Source organism: Spea bombifrons, chromosome 1 (assembly GCF_027358695.1).
Source record: "Spea bombifrons isolate aSpeBom1 chromosome 1, aSpeBom1.2.pri, whole genome shotgun sequence".
In the NCBI taxonomy this organism is placed as follows: domain Eukaryota; kingdom Metazoa; phylum Chordata; class Amphibia; order Anura; family Pelobatidae; genus Spea; species Spea bombifrons.
Window position 1 is genome coordinate 110,010,846 of NC_071087.1, and position 7,343 is coordinate 110,018,188.

Below are 7,343 nucleotides of genomic sequence, written 5' to 3' on the forward strand. Positions count from 1 at the left end.
TGTTGTAGCTCACGTGGTGCATGGAGCCTTCTCTTGCAGCAAGGTTATTTGCAGAGACACACTTACTCCATTTCTGGAGTATGATAAGTGATGACAGAGGGAGCTTTTACTACTTCCTGTCATGTGACAGGATCAGCCAGACGTATATAATAGTATGCAAACCTGATAATGCTCCATGTTTGACCCAGAGTCACTTTGCTCTTTCTCCAGCAGGGCAGCAGTGGTTAGCTAAGCACACTTTTCTTCAGCCCAGTCATTGTACTCAAAGACTGTCTAGCACTAGTCTGGATAACTATGCGGCACTATACCAGCCCAACACACTGTTAACACTGTTGATTAGTGCAGGGCTAGTCCAGTTAGCCCCATGCTTCATAAAGCCACTCCCTCCGAACTCTAGATAGCCTCACGTGGGAAGTTCCCAAGTATGGTAAACTATTATGTGTCTATAATGAAACACTTGATTTTTGGCCACAAAACTAAATAATGATGTGTATATATTTGTTTAGAAATTAGCGATACATGTTTTTGTACTGTTACCATCTGATAAAATATGCTATTCACATACACCTAGATACATGTACATACAGGGCTGTCCTTTTGTACAGGGCAAAACCGGGTGGAGGCAGAGGGCCCCATGTTCCCACCTCTCCCACTCTCGGGCACCACTGTAAGGCTAGGTTTCCATTTGGTTTTTTTTTGCTAAAAACGCCCATAAAAACGCCAATAGCGCCACCTGGCGTTTTTTTGTGAAAAACGGCTGCAGCCAGATGTTAGGTGTAATTCAATAGGAAATCGCAAAATGCCATTTCCACTTGGCGTTTTTCTGTTTGGCGTTTTTTCAGTCCTCTTTGGCGTTTTTCTGCTTTTTTTGGGCTCTGTGGCAGTTTTTCAAAATCGCAGCATGTTGACACTGGCGTTTTTTGCAAGGAAATCTTGGCGTTTTTCTCCAATAGAAGTCTATGGGAGAGAAAAAACGCCATGAAAAAGCCATGTGGGTGTATTGCCTTGGCGTTTTTTATGGCGTTTTTTCCACAGTTACAATGCAGAGGATGGACCCAGTATCTGTGTGTCCTACGAGAAATAGGCTGAAAACAAACAGTTTCACACAAAACAAAGTCCTGGACTGGTTCATATTGAATATTACACCATTTGGAACAAACATGCCATTACAAACAAACATACGCGACTGGATCCTGCGTGCCAAAAGCAACAGCAAACAATTTGCACCATCATTTGGGGCCAATCTTCCCAGAGGAGCAGACATTCGAAATAAAGCATGCCTTACAAACCACAGAAAAGAGACAAAAGGGTCTACCAAGTAAATGACATCAGGAGAGGGCAGATACTTGCCATTTATCCTAATCCCTTTTAGCTGGGTGAAACTTCTAACTTGTAAAGGCTGGAAAAACTGCCTAAGGTCAAAAAAAGCAATTTCCACAGAAAGGCTAAAACGCCAGAAAAAACGCCAAAACGCAGGTAAATGCAGTGGCAGTTTTCTTGGCGTTTTTCCTGGCGTTTTTCATCAAGAAAAAAACGCAGGACAAAAACCCAAGTGGAAACCTAGCCTAAGAGAGGTGCCCAGCGAGGTCAAATAAGACATGTCGGTAACCCTGCAATAAAAGTGCAGCAGCTTGCAGAGACGGGTGAGCTAAACTTAAGGTTTTGGATGCACAACGTTCAGGAGGAAGTTTAGACCGTTCTTCTCACGGCTTAAGCTCAGCCATATTCCTAGGATGTCTGGTGTGATCAGCTCTCTCAAGGTATTTCCACAGCATCTCTCGTGAGTTAAGGTCAAGGCATTTTTTTTATTTATTTATAAAAAGCATTCTGTAGTACATTTACTTTAATGTTTAGAGTCATTGCCCTACTGCGTTACACAACTTCTACTGAGCTTCAGCTGGGGGAGAGCCACTCGGACATTATCCTGTATGATACCTTGATAAACATGGGAATTCGTTGTTCCTTCAATGATGCAAAGCTGTACAGGCCAAAGGCAGCAAAACAGCCCCAAATCATGTCTCCCTCCACCTTACTTCACCATTGGGATGGTGTTTTCACGGGACTACGCTGCACCCTTTGTACACCATACGTAGTGCTTGCGTGTTCTTCCCATGCAATTCACCCTTGGTTTCATGAGTCAAAAAAAAAAAATTGCCCAGTAGTGTTCTGGCAAATTCCAGGTGAACAGCAATGTTTTGTGTTTTGGAGAGCAGCGGCTTTCTCTGTGTCCTACCATGGACGTCATACCAGTTTAATGTTTTGCATATGGTAGACTAATGAACAGATGTTAACCAATTCTAATGATTCCATCAAGTCTTTAGCTGTTACTCTAGGGTTCTTTTTTTATCTCATTGAGCATTATGTGCTGTGCCCTTGGAGTAATCTTGGCTGGGCACCCACTTTTTCCAACCGACACTGAATCTTTGGATGATGTATTCAATATGGAAAAGAACAATACAATAATGCACCTGTTATTAGTTAAAACAAGTTTGTAACTTAGATGAAGATCATATTGAGATGAATTTATTTATAAGTGCTGCGAATTCCAAAGGGTGTTGCATTGATCATCTCCATTCCTTCTGTTCTTAGCAGCAGATTTATTTTTACAATTTATACATTTACAATGAGTTTCCAGCACATTTACAAATGGCAATCTGATACAAAAAACACACTCATATATAACATTTACTTTATTACACCTAAACCATTAAATATTTATTCATTGGAATAACACAAATTGTGTAATAAAATATCCCCCACGGCAGTTTTATTTCGAGATGGAACTTCCTCTTTCATTTTAGCCAATACCATGCTTTTATGACATCCATGCTTCTACAGGGTTTCCACAACCATTAATCATTTGTAGTTTTTTAATCAATGTGTATGGTGGTATCCTGATATCCTGCATTTCCTTTAAACCAATTCAGATGTATTAGATTGACCCATTAGTAGTGTAATAGTTATTAAAATAAGGAGCACGGCCAAAACATGATTGCAACCTTCCTTTTTATTTTAATTTTCGTGCTCAGCAAGGTTTCTATAGTAAACACATCCAGGTATATAGTAATATTTGGCTTTCTAAAACCAGATATATCTGATTCATCTATTAGTGTCAAAACATTCACACTTGTGGAAATTCAAACATGTCTTAATAATTGTATCCACACCCGTCTCATTAAATGTTACAAGGCAATGAGTTCATCGCGCCATGTACAGGAGTACCAGATCAATGTGATTTGTATAAACAGGTGCTTTCCACGTGAGATAAAAAAATATGTGAATTCTAAAACAGTTAAAACTGTATTAAGACATTAGGCAAACTATTTGATTTTCTTCAAATGTTTAAATGTGGGGGGAAATTTCTCGCAATATCATTGCTTAAACCAAACTCAATTATTTCTACCTATATCATAAAAAGTGCCATTTTCAAAGCCTTTATTTTGACCTTTAAAATGCTACAAAACAATACTAGTGGGAGGCAGACTTTTGTCTCTTATTTTGAGATTATGCAAATACATGACTATAATAAGCATGGTGATTTCCTTGGTTTCTCTGCATGGGAACAAAGTTCACAGCTTAAAGAGGAAGAGGAAGTATAGTTGATTTATAAATACTTTCTTCTTGATTAGGCTATAGAGTATGTTACAGTATCTCACAAAAGTGAGTACACCCCTCACATTTATTGTAAATATTTTATATCTTTTCATGTGACAACACTGAAGAAATGACACTCTGCTACAATGTAAAGTAGTGAGTCAACACACAGCCATTACTGTCTAAACCTTGGCAACAAAAGTGAGTACACCCCAAAGTGTCAATATTTTGTGCGGCAAAGTGTCCAGCACTGCTTCAGTATGTCAAAGTACATGTTGGCATTCATTGATCCCTCAATGAACTGTAGCTCCCCAGTGCCGGCAGCACTCATGCAGGCCCAGACCATGACACTCCCACCTCCAAGCTTGACTGTAGGCAAGGCACACATATCTTTGTACTCCTCACCTGGTTGCCGCCACACAAAAGCGATAATACAGGACTTAGATGATCCCAACAGTGAGGAGGCCTCCGTGAAGGGAGAATGTAACTTTGCAAGGTGAAACAGAAATATGAGGAATACCAACAGATCAGAACAGAACAGATCAGAAGAATGGTCAGGGCAGCCAGATCGGTAACAAAGCAGGTAGTCAGACAAGCCGAGGTTCACAACACGAGGAGGTAGTCAGGGAAGCCGGGTCGGTACACAGGAATAACGGGCAGAGGTACAGAATCAAAGAGTAGTCAGGAAATGCAAGGGTCAATACACCGATAAATTGCAGCAATCACACGGGAACACAAGAATAGACCACAACAGGGTGTCTGAGAGTAGCACGGACTGTTTTTTAAATCTGGCGCCACTCTCAAGCCCCACCTCCAACTGACATCATGGCCACGCCTCCAGCCGTCCATCAATTCCCCGGGTCCTGCCTTGCCGCACAGCTGCGCCCCTAGAGGAGTGACGGACGACCGGAGGAGAGGTAAGTGCAACTGTCTGGGAACTCTTGAGCCATTCCCCAAACCGCTCCTCCTTCTCCCGGGAACGGTGGGACGCCGCAGCCCACGGAACCTGGGGTGATAGTATCGGGTGTCCATGAACTGCGGACGGACCTCCGTCCGCTGGCGACAGGACCCGTGGTGGTGACACCAGTGACCAGTATGAGAGAGTGTGAGAGCGACAACACCAAATTTAACACACCTGCTCCCCATTCACACCAGAGACCTTGTACCATTAACGAGTCACATGACACTGGGGAGGGGAAATTGCTAATTGGGCCCAATTTGGACATTTCCAACTCACTTTTGTTGCCACGGTTTAGACATTAATGGCTGTGTGTTGAGTTTTTTTGAGGGGACAGCAAATTTACACTGTTATACAGGCTGTACACTCACTACTTTATGTTGTAGCAGAGTGTAATTTCTTCAGTGTTGTCACATGAAAATAAATAAAATATTTATCAAAATGTAAGGGGTGTACACACTTTTGTGAGATACTGTATCTATATACTTCTGCTCCATATTTGATCATCAGATCTAAGCTGTGTCTTACTACTGGCTCAAAGGGTAACTGTCACCTTCACAGCTTTTAACTAACCTCAGCTGGTACTTTCTGCTTTGCCGTTAGCTTAGTTGTTAATGGCAATATTTAGTGTAAATGTAAGGACATCTATTAGCAGAAGCAAACCTAGATCAGTGACGAATCTAGTCACATTTCCTTACACTGAGGAATGGAATTGTAACAACTACATGAGGCTGTTGCAGTGTATAAAGATCAACGGAGTGTGTTCTGCTTATGATTACCATTATTAACGGGGGGGGGGGCATTCAAAAGAACTTTAAACTGAGTTTCCCTTGCAGAAGGGTCAGATTAAGCCTTCACATAGCATAGTAAATTGAGCAAAATAAAATTTTGTGTGAGATAAGTCTGTTGAGAGCTTGGCTTCTTGGTCTACGTACCAACATAGAATCAGCTTTATTTGATTAATCATAAAACAGTTGACACATCCATTTTGTTCTGCATGACCCACCTCTATACAGACATCATACATATAGTCATTTATTTTACGTGTAACATTTTTGAAATGACTACTCTGATCTAATGACACCAAACCCTGCAAGCGTAAAAGCAAATATCCTGTAATTTATTTTCTGGCCCTATTAAGGTCTCTTCCAATTTGTTTGGTAACAGATTTGGAAGCTCATTTGGAATCAGGTAATGTGATATTTATGCAAAATACTTCTGGAATATGTTTATGTTAAACAAATGTATTTCTAGGTTGAATTTCTATGCGATTTCCACATTGTACAAATGGACATTTTTATCATCTGTTTAGCAATAGAAAAGTTAATTCCAGCTGATCCGATCATGTCATTTTCTTTATCATTGCAGGACCAATGAAGGAGGGGTAGTCTTGGACTTATTCTTCAGTTGGAATAATAGGTCTGAAAAAAGCAATGATATCTACTAGATGGGTGTTGGTCTCCAAATATACAACACTGGCCACTGTATTAGGTACAACTTAAATGACCACTCGTTACAACCAAGGTGTGCAGAATACCATCTCTGAACGCACAACACGTCAAACCTTGAAGCAGATGGGCAACACCACACTGGGTGCCACTCCTGTCTAGGAACTGGTGCTAAGAACTGGAAACCAAGGCTACAATTTGCACAGGCTCACCAAAATTGTACAATGGAAGACTGGAAGAACATTGCCTGGTCTGGTGAGTCTCGATTCTAGCTGTGACATTCAGATGACAGGCTCAGACTTTGACGTTAACAACATGAAACTATGGATCTATCCTGCCTTGTATCAACGGTTCAGGCTGGTGGTGTAATAGTGTGGAGGACATTTTCTTGGCACACTTTGGGGCCCTTAATACCAATTGAGCATTGCTTAAACGCAACAGCCTACCTGAGTATTGTTGCTGACAATGTCCATCCCTTTATGACCACAGTGTACCCATCTTCTGATGGCTACTTCCAGCAGGATAATGCACCATGTCACAAAGCTCACATCATCTCAAACTGGTTTCTTGAACATGACAACAAGTTCACTGTACTCCAAAGGCCTCCACAGTCACTAGATCTCAATCAAATAGAGCACCTTTGGGATGTGGTGGAACGGGAGATTCGCATCATGAATGTGCAGCTGTACCTAATAAAGTGTCCAGTGAGTGTAAGTGAAGCCACTCAGATAATTTGCAGATGGTTGTCATTAGATGAGGAGGACCTGTAGAACTTGGATTTCCTTGAGGCCCTCCTGCCCACTGCCAGGCTGATTGCTGCATTCATAAGACCATTATGTTTACAAACAAGTGAGAGTAACAACTGATGCAGTGTGGAATTTAGATTTATTTTGAGAGATTTGAGGAAGAGCTCATATGTGGTCATTCTGGGATCCAGGGTAGATGTGATTTACATACCCAGGAGAGGTGGCCTCAGAAACTGTAGGTCAGTAAATAATATGGAGCTCATAGTAATTCCAGAGGATGATAAAGGGAAATTTTTCATTAAACATTTGAGAAGCCAAAGATACCAGCTATTTTAAAATCACTGCTGTTTTGTCTTTGTATCTGATATGGGTATGGGCAACAACAACCTCCAGTATGTACAAGCAAAAATTTTACTGTATGGATATCTATGGGGGCTGGTTACTCAGCAGCATCAGAATTAAAAAAACCAGAGAAAGAGCAAGAAAAAAGAGGGGGGGATAAAACGTAAAACATGGAAATAAAAAAACAGTGAAAGGCCACCATATGGTGTGCATAGCTGTGTTGTCTGTTGTGGATTAGGTGTTACCGACGCATCA